The sequence below is a fragment of the Vitis vinifera genome, chromosome 15, assembly GCF_030704535.1.
Source record: "Vitis vinifera cultivar Pinot Noir 40024 chromosome 15, ASM3070453v1".
NCBI classification, from domain to species: domain Eukaryota; kingdom Viridiplantae; phylum Streptophyta; class Magnoliopsida; order Vitales; family Vitaceae; genus Vitis; species Vitis vinifera.
Window position 1 is genome coordinate 2,151,643 of NC_081819.1, and position 19,467 is coordinate 2,171,109.

Sequence of the window (19,467 nt, forward strand, 5' to 3'; positions counted from 1 at the left end):
AGTGGTGGAAACTTAATTTTTTGAATTAGATAAGTGTATTTTTCCTCTACAAAGTTCATGCTCTTGTTGGATTATTATAGGGTACATTCTTTCTCTGATCTCTTTAAACCTAGAAAGAACACTTAAAACTTTACAACTATTATACCACCTGGATAGAAACCAAAAGGTCTTCTGCCTTTTTAGGTTTCAAAACATTATTGCCTTATAGTGGCAAACTATAAGGTTCAAGGCTCAATTCAATTACTATAATAACAAGTCTAATCAAGTCAGATTCTCTCTGCTTATTGTAAACCGTTTGTACAAGACATTTTTTCAATGAGTTATATGGACTATAAGAAGCCTATTCCCAAATGGTAACCATGAGCTCCAATATCCTATCCTCACTTTAAACTGGCATATACTTAGAGTATTTAGTTTGGAGGATAGACAATGGGTAATGTTTTTGTTTAAGCATGTCATCATTATCTGCTTTCTTATTTCTACATTCTAACATTTACATAATGCTAAAATTTGGGTCCCAAGCATCTCATGGTAAGAGTGTCCCTCAAATATCTATGTTAATTGAACAAGAACTAACTAACACAAATGGCAATTATAAACAATGGAGACAACCCTTGAAGTGACATTTGACTCTCTTAGGGGAACATCCTTATTCACGTGTCCTGAGGTTCCTCTTGATGTTCTTTTTCAACTGTTTGGTGCCACATATCTCACAAATAATGTGTTGGTTGCAAGATTGGAGATGAGCCTTGAGGCATTGTTCATTATTGAAGTGCTTAAAACAACCTAGTTCTGAATAGACTGCCTCGACTGAGTTCAATTTAGCTGCAATGGGAAAAACATTCATAAGAGTTCGCAAACAGAAATTGGAAAAATTCTAAGGGGTAGATATGTTTCCAAATTTTAAAGAAAAATGCAACTAGATTATGTTAATTTACATTATCCCCTAAGAAGATATGTAAGAAGGATTTTTAATACATAAATAAAAAGAAATTGATAGATAAAAGAAACTTGTCATGAGAATCCTCATGCTCCTACAACTTTGAAGCAAATTTAAACACTTTTTTCTCAAATTAAGTAATTAAGATTCACAAATGAAGTTTTAAAAGTGTACATAGGTAGTACCCAAGTTTCACTAAGGTAGTACCTAAGGTTCACTAAGGTAGTGCCTAAGGTTAAGTAAGCTAGTACCTAAGGTTCTTAAAATACTGAGATGATGTCCAATAAGGTAAAAACATCTCTTTTAATGTCCATTATGGTGGTCTTAATTGTCCTAATGGAGTCTAATACAATAGGGCCTCTCTGCTTGTGAGATGGAATCCAATCACAGTTGTTCAATATGCCAATTAGAATTTGAAAGGGGCACATCAGTTTCCAAAACCTAGGCTTTTGAAAAGTAAAAACTGGGCCTAAATGGTTTGTCCAGACTAAAACTGGACCATCTCAATTGAATCCTATCTTAATTGCTCACTACCACACCATATAGTTGGTAAAAGATACATGTTTCCATGCTGATCAAGCCCTGAAAAAAATATTTCCTTCAGTTTTATTCGAGAAATAAGGTACTAGGAATTTTCAGTAATACATGCAACAAGTATTCTTCAAGATGAAACTTGTCTTTATTGTTGTGAAACAGACAACTAAACAAACCATTAAATACAAACATTATATATATATATATACAAACATTATATATATATGTATGTATCAACTCACTTCCTTCTTATAAAAATTTCAATACTGCTTCTTTTCAATATAGCAAAATGCGATTCAAGAAAATACCTACTCAAAGCTTAAAAAATATAAAGTCATAGAGAAGAAAAAAAATAAACCAAATTCTTGACAAAATTATTGACTTTTACCTGTCCAAAAATTCTACCATTCCTTGTCTTCCAAATTATCCAAATCAAAGTGAGACTCACCAATTACCAAGGACTTATACCTCTAGGGAGTCTCCCAAACTCCTTAAAAGAGATAGTCATCCTATTTGTCAAAATTCTGAGAAGCCTACCCAATCACAACTATGCAAACAAATTCTACCAAATATAATCCCTAAAGAAAATAGGCAATCAAGAAAGTTATAACCAATTGATTCACCATGCCACAAGCACATAAAACACAATTTGAACATAAAACTTTATAAGGCCTGCTCACTTATAGCTTCTTGTTGGTGTTGCTTATTTGCCACCGACCATACAAAAGGATTTTCCTTTAGGTGGGGATGTAGATTTCCAAATGAAACTAGCTGGAAAAAAAAAAAAAAAAGAGTGAGTTCAAGGTTTCAAAAAAGAGCTAAGAAAAATGAACCTTTAGAAAACAGGCTTGAAGAGGCCAAAAACTAAACCTTAGAAGAGATGATCCTAGTGGCCAATGATATTGATCACATAATCTCAAATGTGTCATACATCATATATCATTGAATTTTACAAAACAAGATTACAAATAATTAACAAAATGCAAGAGGGTGTAAGTCTTTAAAGCAAACTGGAGCAACAATTATAACATGCTAAGAGAATAACAGAAAAAATAGATGAACTTTGATAACTTAACGTGTACTTTTTCATAAGATTTGGAAGTCACAGGTTTGACTCTTGGACATATATACCAGTAAGAGTACCAACATCATGAAGCACGAATTTTCTCATTGTTAATCTGAAACAAAAGCAACCACATAAAAAATTCAATAGAAGTTAAAAAGTTCTCAACATATATACCTAAGATTTATTGTGACTGTAATATATATCACTAAATATATATGCACACACATCCATTTCCTTGTATGGAAGACATACTTCTATCAATTCATGGATGACATATCCAAAGGAAGACTCTTTTTATTAGCTAAATCTATGATCTTAAAATTCAAGGTCTAGAAGAATCTAGCTAGTAGACAAATGGCCACTCCAATACCTAAACAACGTAATGATAAAGTGAAGGAAATGGTTTGCATAGAGCAAAGGAGGTTTTCTCATCTAGTGAAACAATAGGATTGTGTCTTGTGAGGCTTAAGCTTCATATTTGTAATTATTTAAATAAATAGACTCACAGGTAGCAATCATAAGAGCCGAATGTGTTTGCTTTGCTAATCATTTCACAAATGCAAAAGTTAAACATCTTATTCAAAACCACATGCATCAGGTTATTGTTATATTTATGGAAATGACTAATGAGTAGTAAAAACACCCATCTCCAAGTGCTCAAGGTGCCTTCACCTTTACTAGGTAAAGTAGAAGAGAAAAGGGCTCAACATGTGAGAACATAGAAAGACCCAACAAAAAATAAAAATGAAAAACACAAGTTGAAGATCAGCCAATAAACATAACTTTTTTTAGAGCTACTAAATTTTGACTATTTGATTATAAAAAAATATACAAATTATATACCAACTATGTGGGCAACTTAAAAATCTTTGATATAATGAAATGGTATAGATAGACTCCATGTGAACAAGAAATTGCAAAATTATTCTGACAATAATGAAAATTCCTTCTAACTCCAGCCTCCACCCTTATTTTGATTGCCAAGCAAATGTGGGAAAATAAAAGCAAATAAAAAACTCTAAATCTTAGAACTTTCTTTTCTTGTAGAAATATTTAGAATGAAAATTTTCCACTCAACTTGACCAAATTCAAGTATTTATTCATAAAAACTGTAAAATTGGAAATTTATTTTCCTTAAATTTTGATAGGAATCGCAATAAAAAGAAGAATTTCTTAACAAAAATATACAGAAAAAGTTGTAAAATTGAAATTTTATTTTCCTTAAATTTGGATAGAAATAACAATATAAAAAATAATTTCTTAACAAAAATATATAGAAAAATACATAAAAAGACGACATTCTCTAAAACATACATACATATATGTGCTAAAATAGACATGAACACAGAAAACCTAACCTTAATCAAACACCAAAATCTCGTGATTTTGAAATCCAAATCCTAATACCAAAACCCTAATTCTGAACCTCAATATTATGATTTCCACAACAATGGAAGAAAAATAAACATACAAACCCCTCCACCCCACCTAAAAAAAAAAAAAAAAAACCTTAAAAGAAAACAACACCAATAGCTTGAAGAATTGAAGAAAACCAAAAACCTAAATGGGAACCCCAGATTTGGACATGAACATTGTTGATAGTGGTAAAAGACAAAAGACAACAAAATCATACCTATGGACAAACAAAGAAAAATAAAAAACAAAAAAGGCAGAGTTAGATGTCCTTCAACGAGAATGATTAAATTGAAAATATTGGCGGTGATACTGCTCCATCACAATTCCGAGATAGAGAGGACAGGGGAATATGGAAATGAAAGAGCTTGGAAAGTGCAGTGCAACTAAAACACATGTAAAGAAGTTGATAATGATGGGTATCCCATGCTCTCCGATCCGTGTTGTCCACTTCTGACAAGAAGAGGTTAGGGTTAGGTTTCACCATATTCTTGGGATTTCAGGAATATTTGGTAAAATAAGAGGTTCATTTTTTTTTTTTACGAGATTTGGGTTTTTCATATTCAGATCAACACGAGGAAGGTATTAGGGTTTCAAAAGAGAGAGAAGCAAATAGAAGATGAAGTTTTCTATTCAATCTTAGTGTCGACTAGGGCAAAGAGAAAAATGTAGGTTGTATTTTAGTTTTTTGTTTTTTTTTTTTAATCTGATGTGGAAGATGAGCTGGAGGAAGGAGGATGACAATTTGGGTTTAAAATAACAACTAGGCTTAAAGTGCATGAAACTCAAATTATTTTTGGGATTAGAATAGTTATATTGAAAAATCAAAAGTTGGGTTTCCAATTTCCTATATTTTTCATATTACCATCCCAAAACACAAGTTTCCCAAATAATTTTTAAAAATTTATAAGACTGTTTGGTCATTGTTCTAAAAAGTAAAATAAAGAATAATTTTTAGAGAACAAGTAGAAGTCATTTTCACTAATTTTTAAAAATAAATGGAAAACATAAAGAATTAAAAAAAACCTATAAAATGTAAATAAAATTGAACATGATATCATTCTTTTTCTCTCCCTACAATCTAATACTAAAAAAATCTTTAAATATGATGTCCCTTAAATTACACATGTTCTTATGAATTTCCTTTGACTTAATAAAAAAATTTCATTAATCAACTAAATTCTAAATTGAACTATATTCAATACATAAAATGTATTTATTTTTAAATATAATTTAAAACTCAAAAATTGATTTAATTAGTGCTAAAAGTCATAGAACTTAATAACATTAGAAACTCATAGACCAAAATTCATTTTGAATATCTTTTCTAGTTTCTCCTCAATGTATAATTATATTTGCACAAAATTTTCACTAGGAAAATAAACTCCAAATTAAGTAAAATTTAATGTGTTGGTGTGGACCCCACATTTTGGCTCATGCGTTTCCCACTCGATGGCGAGATCGATTTTTATTTGGAAATGATTTATTATTTGAAAATGACTTGGAGTCGTCACTTATTTTTGTTTTATTTTTTAAAGGGTAAACAAAATAAGAAAGAAAACCCTAAGTGTGACTCCTTATTTTGGAAAAGGTAGTCTGTAAAAAAACCGGATCGGGTTCGAGGGTCAGGTTATTTATCGAGAAGGTACGGTATAGACCGTAGTACCCCTTTAAGTCCCTAAAGTCGGGTCTCTACTAATAAAATGAAACTGACATGGCAATTGATGAGGAAATCGATGAATACCCGGAACTATCATGCACATGTGAGAATCAAAACATGCATAGGAATGACCAAAATGGGAGTGAATGCGTACCTGGACAACGAGCCACCATGCGTTATCAAGAAATGGGGTTAGTGCACAATGAATGAAGATAAAACATAGCTCACATGCCACTGAATCAAGTACGAAATCATCATATATCACAATTCAATCAAATTCATTTTTAAATAAAGCTTCTCTGATGTTGGGTCCCCACCAAAGCCCATTTTATTTTGCATGAATTAATTCCAATAACTCCATTATTCAGAATTACGAGATTTAATCCTTGCTTGCTTTAAAACATTTTTTAAAAACGGAGAAAAAAATGAAAAAGGCTTGCCGAAGAGAAAATGGCAACCAAATTTTATTGGAAATGAGATTTTTGAGTGATTCTAAAAAAAAATCCTAAAGATGAAAATTGAAAATAAATAAATAAATTATTTGGTAAAAATGGAGTTTGGAAAATTAAAAAGAAAACTAGAATCCGGGAAATTATATGGAAAATGGGAGTGTAGGGAAGTATTTATGAAAACAGAATAAGGATGAAGAAGGGGGAATGTGTCATGTGGCCATAGGGTGGCCATGCTAAAGGTGCCTAAAAACAAGAAAGGGGAGGTGGTCATGCATGGCCCAGTAGGAATGGGGCCCAGGGATGTATGCACTCTCACTTGTTTCAGTTCCATCTTCTGCACATATCGCAGTTTCCTTTGTCTTGTGGGCCATTGATTACCTTGTTTGAAAAGATAGCTCCATCGGTAAATGATATAAGAGCAGGCCCATCCCATGGCTCCAATAGAGCTGAGAAATATTCATACAAAGCCTTTCGATCAGAATCCATATTCTTGTCATTTTGCCATACTTCAGGTATCATCATCATGACAGCTTCAGGGAGACTTCGACCTGCTCGAACCAGAAGCTCAAGAACGCCATCAAAAGCTCCTGAATCAGATGAGCTAGCATCTACAATGGGTAGAAGCTTCTTCATCTCATTCTTTGATAGGCCAAGTTCCTTGCACTTCAATAGACCCTCACGTGCCTTCATCCAGTTTACTTTGCCTCGAAGTGTGTTGATTTCCCCATTGTGGCCCAATACACGCATGGGTTGAGCTCGGTCCCAACTAGGAAATGTGTTCGTAAAGAACCTAGAGTGTATCAACTCAGCCAAAGGCATCCAATCCAGCATCGAAATTCAAACAGTAATCAAGGGAGTGGAAGAACTCAAGAGATCATTCAACTTCAATGCCTCAGAAGTCATCCCTCAACCTTGCATCTCTTCAATTACTGGTGATTCCCATGCTTTCATTGTCAAGATCTGCATAGCAGTATTCCTTCACTTGATCAGGCTTTAACTGCCCTTTGTAAACAACAGTCTTTGAGGAAAGTGAACATATATAGAAGTCCCTTACTCCTCCATGTTGGAGGTTCAGTGCAGCTCTGATAGCAACCATTGAGAGGATTAGACTGGTCAATTGTAGCAGCTTGGTTAAGTTGCTGTCCGCTAGAGTCTCTCAAGCCACTTAAACCAGGAGTTCCTGAGCCCCTCTTTGGGACAGGGTCCCTAACATCGAACGTCAACCGTCAATATGAATTTCAGTATGTGAGTACGAATAGCTACAAGTCAGATCAGAGCTTCAGAGAAATCGAGTGGCTTTAAATGCCAAAACCAGAAAACTTTAATGCTATTCATACGCTGGACCATGCGACTGAACAGTTTCTTTGCCCAGGTGGAATGAACATGGCCACTGCCACTATCAGAATGCTGGTTCGGCTATCATAGACGTGAGAACCAATTCTTCCCTCAGTAGTGGCTCTGTCAACCTTCTGGTCAGCACGCATTAATACCGTCCTTGCAATCCTTGGTCCAATTATAGAACCTTGGTATCCACTGCCACTCTTATGTATCCATCAAACTCAACAGGGCGACCCCGATTTAAAGCCTCGTTTCATTGTACCAATTACTTGTACTTCCCCACTACTCCTCGTAATCGTCAAGCAAATGAACCTTGTATTGAGACCTCAGTTTATAATCACCTCATTTCCAGCAGGATGGAAGCCCCCCACCCCCATGATCTGTAAACTGATCAAAACGATGTATAGGACCGGACCCCCGCCTATCCCATAAGACTCCATCCCAAAGAAGCATGGTGTTTGAAGGGCTGAAGTGTATGAGTGGATACACATGGCCTTGACCTGCATAGCTAGCAGAAGTGTCAGCTGGTTTGAGATCCAATTGGAGGGTCGGGATGTTGATGTCAGCATATTTGTTACCCTTTTGACCTGATATGCAATGGGGTCACTCAATAGTATCAACGAACCCACTACGCCATAGCTCCTGATAATTCATTGAGCGTGGACAGCAAGCTGACCATCAATTTGAGTACCAACTTCACAATAAAATACCCCGTCCAGCAATTGTTACAAAAGTAGTGGCCACAGTCCATTAATGTCATCATTGTCCCACGGATTAACTTAGGACTTTGAGAATACCGAGAAGAATTAGTGAAGGAAGAAAACTCATTATCCTTCTTTCTTACATTATTGGAACCAAAAGAACTTGTTTCTGCCCTTGAAACTTGAGTTGGTCTTGGAGGAGCAGATTCTTTCCTTTGTTTTTCCGAGACCATCTCAGATTCAGCTTCACCAAGAATAATAGCTATTCTCTGATGATAAGTCCTTTCTCCCTCAGCCATTACAATAAGCCTCTGGAAACTAAGCCTTTGCTGTTGTGCTTCAACAGCATCCAACGCAGCTGCTGCTTCTTTACCTAAAACTGCCATATTTGCTTTCAATTCCTTCATTTTAACTTATACTGTATTTACCCTTGCAGCATTTTCTGGATTTGGAGCTTCCCTTAGTCGAGCTTGTCTTCTAGAAACTTCAGCTGCCTATGTCTCAGCTTCATGTCTCATTCTGCTATAATGTTGAGCTAGATGACGAGCATCTTCCAATATCTCCACGGCCCAACTTCTTCAAAAATCTGAAATGATTTAAACCCAAAGCCTCATCTTTTGCGCGGACAACATGGATGGCTTCCTGCCTTGAATCATTAGCTTTATGAGGTTTGTTGATACTGCCACTTAAGCTGTTACAAGTACCTTCATCGCTCACGTCACTACTTGTGGTACCTCTACACATGCCAACCCATCCTCCTCTGCCTTGTGAGTTAACATGGAACCTGGAATTACATCATCAATAGCTCAGATGCCAGCTGAGACAGGAACAAAAATCAGCTTCAAGTGTGCTCTGCTCACCACTAGCTGCTGGTTCAAGTGTCAACTTAACAAGGTCTCCAGATGTGTCAACATTTGCTACCTTGTTCTGAGCATGAACTTCATCTTTTGTTTCTCGAGAACACGCTGAAATTGCTTGGTAGGCCTTCATTATGCTGAATTGGTGGGTATGAAAGGTAGAAACGGATGGATATGAAATATAAGAGTTGTGAATGATGGAGGCTAGGGAGATAAATGGGTTAGGTTAGTAAGAAAAATAGAGAGATGAGTATGGAAGTGGGTACGACAAAGTGTTGAGTTTGCATGAGATAAATTGTGGGTGATGAGAATGAAAGATGTAGAGAGATGAGGATGGCCATGCGCGTAGGGGAATGGGTTTGAAGGGTACTTGAGAAAGAATGGATAATGTAGGGACCCCTCCTCCTGATGACACATGGCGTGCCTCGCTATCCGGAGCAACTCCATCCGGACTCCCCAAAGATGGACACGTGGCGCGCTCCCTTATCCGGACTCCCTCAGGGAGAAGCACGGGGCACTCGCGAGCATCGCATTCAGACGATAGCATATCCTATTCGGATATGTTGTCCGGATCGTTGACTAAAGTAAGCAAGTCTTACTACGTCATTCCGACAGCCTGCCACGGCCCACTTTCCGCCACCTGCAGAGCAAAAGAACAGGAATGATGGCAAGTCACCTCCCACGATCTCTGACAGCCGCGGCGCCTCCCACGATCTCTGTTAGCCGCCCGTAGGGTGATGATGGCCCTGCCACCACCTAGAGGCATCATGACAAACCAAAAAGTCTCTCTACCATTAAAGAGGGAGACAGAGCTTCTAAGGACCTTCACACAAGGAGGAAGGTAAGCTTGCTATACCTAGTAAAAGGCCAACTGCTTAATCTCTCTAACCATGGCTGACAAAACCATCGGAGGGTGTGTCCGGACACCCTGTCCAGACATCTTTTGCAGGGACAACTGAACCAGAACTCTATCTTGGTTGAAAGCATGCGTCCATTTGGCAGCTACGTGGATCATCGGAACGCAAGGCCTCAACAGATAAGTGGTGTGGTGTAGAAAGAGAAATGGGTCCATTAGTAATAGATACATATGTGGGGGGCATGAGATATAGGTATGAAAGTGAGGGGAAGATGCCGGCATGAAACGGGTATGGAAATGGGTATATGCATGGGTATGATAGCAATGGGTGGGGGAGTGTTGATGAACAACAAGGGTGTTGTGGTGAAGGTGCCATGATGACCAGGTTCAGTTTTCTGTCTCTCCAAATCATCAATATGTCTCTCACTTCTTACCCAATTCCTTTATTTCAAGCTTCAAGGATGAGATTTTCACATCATAGCTCTTCATTTTTTACTCACCAGCATTTAACTCTAGATTCAGAGTTGTCATACATTGCTCACATATTCAATCTTTGCTGCCCTCTCGTTTATTTCTTTTTCCTCATTAACCAAACTGTCAGAGAATTCTACCCTCAAAGCATCTTCTCTCAACTGTTAACAAGAAAATTCAAGCCTTCAAGCTGATAATCACGAAGTTGTCCTCCCTTTAACCACCCGGGCTGCTCATCATGCTTCTTTAAATTTGCTTTACTCTTCTTACGCTGCATGTCCACCATTTTTCCTTGGATAGCAGCTGCAGCTTCACGAGCCTTGTACTCATCAATAGCATCTTGAGCAAATGCAATATCTACATCCTTCTCCCATGTTGCTTCAGCGTATGCACCCCAACCAAGTCCAAATCCTAGAGCAGGACCTCTTCTTCCAAATATCTCAATAGACTGCGCATACTACCCCTCGGAAGCAACTAGCTTCATGAAAGTAATTAGCCCAGTTTTCAATTTAATTAGTGACCATTTGAGTACCCCATCTTCAAGTACTTTCCCCCTCTTCTACAAAACTGTATCCTTGGAAAGATGGACTTTGTGTCTCAGTCTTAGCCAGCTGAATCAAATCATTCAAGGGAAATAACCTGTTGGACTAGTCCATGAAGGCAACAAGTAGAAGCTAAGGATATTGCATAATCACCATAATGTCTCAAATGACACAGCTCCTTAATGAAAGAGTAACCTGCTGAATGATTAATTCCATATTCTTTGTCATTCACACCATGGGAAGCCCATAAACGAATTATTAATTACTTCTAGTTCAAATTGGGAGACAAATTCTGGCGGCCCTAGCATGAGCCCACCACTTTCAGGCAGGCTAATGGTATGTTCTGGGGTCACTCTATCAGCACGTGGAACCTTCTTAGTCAAGGATGCTACTGCTACTGCCAATTAAGCTTCGCTTCTTTGGCTGAACTTCAAAATGTCACTGACAAGACTGAAACTGCTAATCACTTAGATGTTCTTGTGATCAGTTCTCCTCTTGGATGACAACCAAACTTTGAGAATATGTATCCCTTGTAAGGATTCACAACCAGCCTTGATTTCTCTTTCTCTCACAGCCAATGTATTGAACGAGATCCAAGAGAAAAAGGTAATCACCATAGAGAAAGAAACAACAGAAACAGAGCATAAAAAACAAAGTAAAAACATCCTCAAATGAGGCTTCACTGCATGAGTCATCAGCGAGCCCTCTGATTAAGTGAGAAAAACCACATCAAATATGATTATTGGCATGATTCCTAGGTATTTCGCAATAGAGGCAAGGTGCATTAAGATCAACAATGGCAAACATGAATTCAAGATTATATATCAACAAGCAACAAGTGGCCTTCATCATCCACCCCAAGCAAACCAACAAATATCCAGATATCAACAAGAAATGCAGAGGGATAGCAAGGATCTGAAATCAAACAATATACCTGTTGCATTCATACTTGAGAGTGCCCTTCTCCGGTAAGGTTCTGTTCAGCTTCAAACGCCTCAAAATCTCTGTCAAAAAGCCATGAAAAACCTCCCTCTGCAGCTTGCTCTCTCAGCCAAAAGATTTCTCCTCCAAAGTCTCTCTGAAACCCCCCGCAAAAACCACCCCTCCTTTCTCTAGTTATCCACCTCTAACTCCCTCCTCCTCTCAAGCTACTAGCCTCACCAAAAATATCTCAGTGTAACCTCCAGAAAAACCCTCTTTGGCTTTTTTTTTTTCCTTCTCTCTCTCATCCGCTTCCCCTGAAAAAGCACCCCATCACTGTAGCTGGCCTGCTACCCAATAACGGCCTGCAAAATCTCCCCAGCATATCCTCTCATACGTGTTGCCCTCTCATTCGTTTATTTCACCCACTACATCATTCTGTGGTGTCCAATCAGGAGGCAACACATGGGTTACTAAGGGCCTTCCTCCTGGCAAAAAAAAAAAACAAGCCGCACAAAATGGGAAAAAACCGAGCCCTAAAATGGGGTCCACAATTGGATTCATTAATGAGTTTAATAATTTTTTTAAAAAAACTTAAAACTCAAATAATGATCTAATTAATACAAAAAAAAAATTATGGACATGGTTCTAAAACGACTCTATTGTTTCTCTCATGCATAAAACCATATTATTTTTATTTTTAGTTTCTTCACTAGACAAATACATTTTATGTAGACCCCACATTTTGCACAATGTGCTCCTACTCGATGGTGTGACTCATTTTTTTTTTTATTTGGTGAAAAATATGATTTTTAGAAAAGACTTTGAGTCGTCACTTATTTTTATTTTATTTTTAAGAGAAAACAAAATAAGAAAGAAAACTCTGAGTGTGACTCCTTATTTGGAAAAGACAATCTAAGGAAAACCAAAGTCGAGTTCGAGGGTCAAGTTACCTATTGGGAAGATATGGTAAAAGATCGTAGCATCCCTCTAAATCCCTAAAAATAGGTCTTTACTAAATAAGGTGAGGTAAGTGTGACAATTGATAAGGAAATCAATGGATACCAATGAAATGATCAAATAATAAAATGAATCATGCATGAGAATAAGCAAAGTGGGAGTGAGATCATACCTTAACAACAAGTAATAGTGCGCTATCATGAAACGGGATTAATGCATAATAATGAATACAAAATATATCGCATGTGTCACAAAATAGAGTAAGAAATCCTCAATGGCAATTATGCACTTCACTCAAATCATTTTTAAAGAAAATATCATGGATGTTAGGCCCTACCAAAGCCCAATTTATTTTAGCATGAATTAATCCCATAAATTCCATTATTTTGGAATTATGAAAATTCATTCATATTTATTAAAAACCGAGAAAATCGAAAAATTGTTTGAAGATCAAAGAAAATTTGTGAAAGTGCTTACCTGAAGGGAAATGTACCAAGTTTATTACAAACGAGATTTTTGGAAACTCTAAACCCTAAGGAAGGAATAAGATAAGAAATGACTTAAAATTATTTGAAAACCGAAGTGGAATTAAAATTATTTGAAAATTTGGAGTTTTGAAAATTAAATTTAAAATTTTGAATTTTGAAAATTATTTGAAAATTGGAGTTTTGAAAATTATTTAAAAATTGGAGTTTTGAAAATTATTTGAAAATTAAAATGGAAATAAGATTATTTGAAAAACCGGAATGTTGAAAATTATTTAAAAGAGGATTTGTGAAAATCAAATTTTGACGTGAGGATAAAGAATCAAAAAGGATAAGGGCACGTGTACTTCAAGGATGGCCCACTAAAGGTGGCCATGCACGGAGAGCTTTTATGCATGTGAGAGGAGATGTCGAAATTCTTCTAATTGGGGTTCAGGATGCCTTATAAGGTCAAGATGTTGTTGGACATTTAGGATTCAATGGTTGATTTGGGCCAAGACATTATCAACATTTCATAACAGGGGTTCTTTTGATGCTGTGTTGAGTCTATCTATTTTAGTTTTTGCACCATGAGGGTTGCCCTGATTTTTACTCATCTTTCCAATGTCAACAGTTTGCATCTTCCACAACTGAACCCACATATTGAAGGGTATCATTTATTTTGAAAATTTGAAGTGCCCTGCTTAGAGCTCATGACTACTGGCTTTGCCACTCGTGAAAATTCCCATGCTACTATTGACTTGTCATTCACCATTTGCTTGCACTGTGCTATATGTTATTAGTGAATTACCAGCTCCTGAAAGTGAAGCAATGAATCTCCACTTTAAAAGAGGGACTGGGTTCTCCGTGAACTACACCAGCTCACTGCCTATTTACACCTGGTAGGACATAAGTCACCCATGTAGGACTTCGTTCCAAAGGCCCATTTGGATTGTTAAAATAGACCCTGTATTTGCTTCCATTATGACAACAATGCCCTTACCAGGTAGTGCTCCTTCTGGAATCTGGTTGGAAGATGAGTTGGTCTTATTTCCGCTTGATGGTTCAAAGATTTCTTTCTAGGAGTTGTCCATGGTTTAAAAACGTGAAAATAACATGCAAGTCCTCATCTTCAGCAACTCTTCTTCACCACCACATTGCTCATTTCTTTCTTGATGCCCATCCTACCTCGGAACTTTGTTGAAGTAGTCAAGTACTTACCATAGCGAGGATCAGCAACACACATTATGTTCTTTGTGTCCCATGTCTGTCGAGTGAGCTCTGGGAAGGTAAGGGTGCGGTATTGCTGTGACCCATGGGATGTGAGTGGCGCAAACCCGACCATGAAGAAGTACAAGCGAGGGAATGACATGAGGTTAACGACAAACTTCCAGAGATCTAAGTTGGGTTAACCTGGGAGGTGAAGACAACAAGTTACCTAAACTTCAAGATTGACGAGGCCATATTTCCGGCGTTGAATAGAAGCCTCTTGTCATTAACAATTCTCCAGCAAAGGGAAATGAGGAAGATCACCACACACTACTTCAAGTTGACATTAGAATCTTTCTCTCTATATGATCTCACGAGACTCCACCTGTACTTCACCAATATGGCGTCAAGGTGAGCTGGTGTAGAGATTTCAAACATGGGGTTGTTTGGTTTGGAGTCCAAAATTTCATATTAAAGGTCGGAAAGGTTGAAAAGGTCCGAAGCTAGTCGAAATCTGATTGGATGAGAGATGAGCATATTGGGATTTACTGAAGGCACTCATTTCTTGATAATAGATAACATTGAAGCAAACTAATATGTCTGAAAATGGGTTCCATGTCAAAACCCATGTAGAAGTGGTCTACCATCAACAAGCCCCTTGTCGTCCAATGTCCCTATAGTAGTTGTTGTCCGAGTTTGTAATGACAAGGTATTTTAGGCCACGTTAGAATTTCTAGTTTGAAAAGTCTTCTATTGAACAGTGGTTGAAAAGTAAAAAAAAAAATGATTGGAAAACACGAGTTAATTTTGAATTAGCAAAATTCGAAATATTTTGTTGGTCAATTAAGCGAGTTGAATTTTTTTGTCACGTTAGCTTTATAGTAGAAAATTTCTTAGGATCGTAAAAATTGAAAATTTTTGAAAACAAAAAAAGAAAAGAAAAATGAATTAGTTAAAATTAACTAGAACTAATTAAGTAAAGAAAATTAAATTAATTTGTTTAATAATAAATTTGAGAAAATTAAAATTTTTTGGATGGTGTTTATTAATTTATTTTGTGTGTTGTTAAAAAAAATGAAAATGAGGTGAAATGAAAAAAAATGAATTAATGAAAGAAATGGAAATGAATTGAAAAAGAAAAACAAAGGAAACCAAATAGGGTTAAAGCTTTTGAGCGGTGTTTGGGCCGTGGGCCACTTGTGGTTGGGAGGCTTTAGAAACAAAAGGAAAGGAAAAGAATTAAAAATGGGAAGGAGGAAAAGAAAAAGAGAAGTGACAGAAGGGGAGGGGCAGTGAGCTCGTGCAGGGAAGAAAAAATTTCCGCCATTCTTTGGCTGACCATTTGGACAGCCAAACGAGCTCTGTTTCGCATGAAATTTTGAAGGAGAGTTCTACTCGACGTGAGAAACGTTTCTACAGTGTCTGATTTTGTTTTCAATAGTCTAATTGGTAGATTTGAGGTAGGGAGACTTAACCTTAAAACTTAAATTAAATATTTTTTTCTTGAAAAAAAATTATAGATTTTGTTGTTAGGAGTTAAATAGGTAATATTTGTGATATAAGAAATTTTATTGGATGATTTGGGAATATTTTTTTGGAAATTTGGTGATAATGGGAAATTTTTTGGTTGATAAATGATTGCATTTGGATTGTTAAAATTAATGGGATTGTTGAGAATAAATGAAATTGTGATATAAATTATAATTTATTGGAATATTTTTGGTAATTTTATTGTGGAAAAATAATTATATTTAATTATTGGAATTATTGGAGTTGTTGGAAAATTATGGAATTTTGGTATAAATTATGTTTAATTGAGATTTGAATTATTGAAAACTTATTTGGTTGATTTTGGTAATTTTATTACGGAGAAAATAATTATATTTGATTATTGGAATTATTGGGGTTGTGGAAAAATTATGGAATTTTGGTATATATTATGTTCAATTGAGATTTGAATTATTGAAAATTTATTTGGTTGTTTTGGTAATTTTGTAGTGGAGAAAATAATTATATTTGGTTATTGGAATTATTGGGGTGTTGGAAAATTATGGCATTTTGATATGATTGTAATTTCAATGATATTTGGACTAGACGGAAATTTTTATTGGATATTGTGATATTTGTGAAGGAGGATAATTAACCTCATTGCATTTCATTTGCATCATGGTTGTATGAAGGAAAAATAAAAATTGAGAAAAGAGCATGAAATGGAAAATGAAAGAAAAATGAAATAATAATGAAAGGAAAGACTCGTGTGAGGCAAATTAAGAAGGGAGAGAGATTCCTAGGGTGAAAGACCAAAAAATTTACCTCAAAAAGACTCCGAATGGGGAATGTATTTGGGTACAGGAACGTATTCTACATTGAAAGCTCGAGAACAACAATGCATTGTATGACTTTGTGCCACATATCCATATGCATTTCATTTAATTGTTGAAAATCGTGAAATTGTTATAATTATAGATTTTAAAATATGTGGGTTGTCCAATGCTGGTGGAATGTTTCTTTTATGTTCACTTGGAACTTAGTAATCCCAATTAACCCTTTGGGTGTAAGGCACCCTACTGAGCAATGTGAAATGTTCACTCATTCCTTCTTATATCTTTTTAGATGCAGATGTGACTCCTAAGGATCCATAGATGGGGTAAGGAGGGCTTCAAGATGCCCTAGGAGATTTTAGAGCGACCTAGTGGATTGTAGTGTATTTGTTATGTTGGTTATTTTGGGACTTGTATTAGCGAACTTTGAAACTATATTTTTGTAAGAAGACTTTATTTTGATTAATTTGCTCAATTGTGAACTCTCATTTCTAGACTTTAATAGTGATAATTATTATATCTGGTTGCTTTTGAGTAGTGGTTAGTATGTTGATAAATTGGATTGTTAATTGGGGGGAGCTTTAGTGTGATTATGTGTAGAGAAAAAAGCATTTCAGAGCGTTTTGGTTGATTGCCAGTGTGGATTAAGAGGAACCTATAGGGTTAAACCTTTGACCTGGGGTCATGGGCCAAATTTTGGGTCTCTCGGAATTTGGGTCGTGACAAGTTTCATGAGAGTACCCATAGTCATCCTTCACATGTTGCATAGTCTTCATGTCTGCGATGGTGTCGGGGCACGTGTGGGGTATGCGCTCACCACAATTTGGGTTCAACATAAGGTCCACCTCTAAGCCTTGGGATAGAAGTCATGAAATTATTGTCATGAAGAATGGGATTGGGTTGAGTATAGAACATGAACTAAAAGGAGAGATGGGTGCTCAATACATAGAAAGAAAACGTGGTCATGCATGACCAAAGTTGAGAAAGGAAAAGGAAGAAGCTAAAGGTGGGTAAGGTGGTGAGTATCGTGTAGGAATGAGGAGTGTTTCGTGGGTATGAAGGATGGTGGTGAGTATAGTACAGGGGACAAGCTGAGTGTGGTGTGGTGATCAGTTCGGTGGGTACAAACGATAGGAAGGTGATGGGTATGGAGATGGGAGATGAGCTGAAAGTAGTATGTATGGAGGATGGGGAGATAGAAATGATGCTAGGTGCATTTTTACATCAATGGGACCCATGTCAAAGTCAACTCCTTTTCATGTTTTAGAAACTCTCGCCTTTCAAAAATTTGATGCTGAAGTTTGAACAAATCTAAAGGCGGAATTTGGCCTTGCTCCAATGGTAAGTCATTTACATTGAAGGCTCATCTACTTTCCTAACCCCGTTGGTAGCTAACGTTTATAAACTTATGAGGACCTCTTCCATGGAAAACCCACTTGCTAAGCTCAATAAAAAATTGCCCACTGTTGAATTTCTTTCCTGTGTCGTTCTACTCCCGGATTACTAACGCGATCACCTGGTATTCATGATGATTTCTGTTAACCTATGTAATATGTATTCCATTAATATAGCCTTATCTTACAACCTATTAATTTCACGTTATGGCTTTAACCACCCAAAGTTTGACTAAGTGAACCATGTCTAGCAAACCGATTCAATAGCTTCAAGGCCATAGAAGCATGTAGTGATGGAAAAGAGGGCATCCAATACCCATGGGTATTTCCACTTATTGCTTCAGTAGGTTATGAGTGCAGATATAGTGCTTCAAAGTAAAAGGGTCCAACAGAGTGATACAGTTGCTAGTTTTCATGTAAATCACAAGAGGATGGAGACTTCCAGTTGCAAATTCTCTAAGGAAAAAAAAACAGATCCCCACAAGGCCTACTGTTCCTTTTATGCTTTTGAAGATGGGCTATTGAAAGTCTTGAATGCACATTCTATAGTTGTCATGGGTGTTGTTACTGAACAACGAATGGCATGAGATTCATGAAGTCGGGCCTGAAGCTTCATGTGATTGGCAATTTTCAGGAAATCACCACCAAGAGACATGGAGTGATGAAGCTCACTGGATTGCCTCACTAGTTGTCCGACCAACCAATTGACATCATTGTCCAATCCTATGGATCTACAATCGGGAAATTTGGAGTGAGATCTTCAGATCTAATAACTTGATTGTATCATGCTCATCAGTTCTCTTCATCCCAGGAATCACCTTCGGCTGCAATACTTCCAGTTAAAATTAAATTTGTCACCTGTGATGATACTTCGAAACACATTCATTTTCTAGCTCATGATTATCACCATTTTTGTAGGTGGATGAAACCCACTCTTTATCATCATTTGACAGCATGACATGGGAAAGAATGAACAAAATAGACATGCAGTTACCAAAATCACCCAAGGTTTTTGAGTCTTTCATTGTGTATAAAGCATTCCATTCCATATGAGGTACTCTTGAGACCAATGGATGAGTCGAAATGCCCAATAACACCATGTACCAAACCAAAACCTCTCACTAGCCCACTTTCCATTTCTCCATTGTATCAAAGAATGACCAGCTCAATGGAGCAATAATATGATAGATGATGAATGGGATGCATAGAACAAAGCACAAATGAAAGAAACATAAAGTAATAACCAAATACTATACTAAGCCACGTTTCATGTTAAAATCAACGGGCTTAAACATAGGTGAGTGAATCTGAATGAATTTTAAAAGAAGAGCACATGTATTATTTAGTCATTCTACAAGAAAGCTACAA

General features: G+C 36.6%; 1 long non-coding RNA gene across 3 annotated transcripts; it reads right to left on the reverse strand.

The window, feature by feature from the left end:
- Window positions 1–424: 424 nt before the first annotated feature.
- Window positions 425–12,111, reverse strand: LOC104881724 (uncharacterized). Of its 3 annotated transcripts, none has more exons than XR_787682.3 (4): window positions 11,765–12,111; window positions 2,557–2,652; window positions 2,155–2,245; window positions 425–825 (listed from the first exon to the last, which is right to left on the reverse strand). It is a non-coding gene; the product is annotated as an uncharacterized LOC104881724 (long non-coding RNA). The 3 variants fall into 3 exon arrangements; XR_787680.3 differs by having other exon boundaries at window positions 2,551–2,652; XR_787681.3 differs by lacking the exon at window positions 2,557–2,652 and having other exon boundaries at window positions 11,765–12,105.
- Window positions 12,112–19,467: the final 7,356 nt, after the last annotated feature.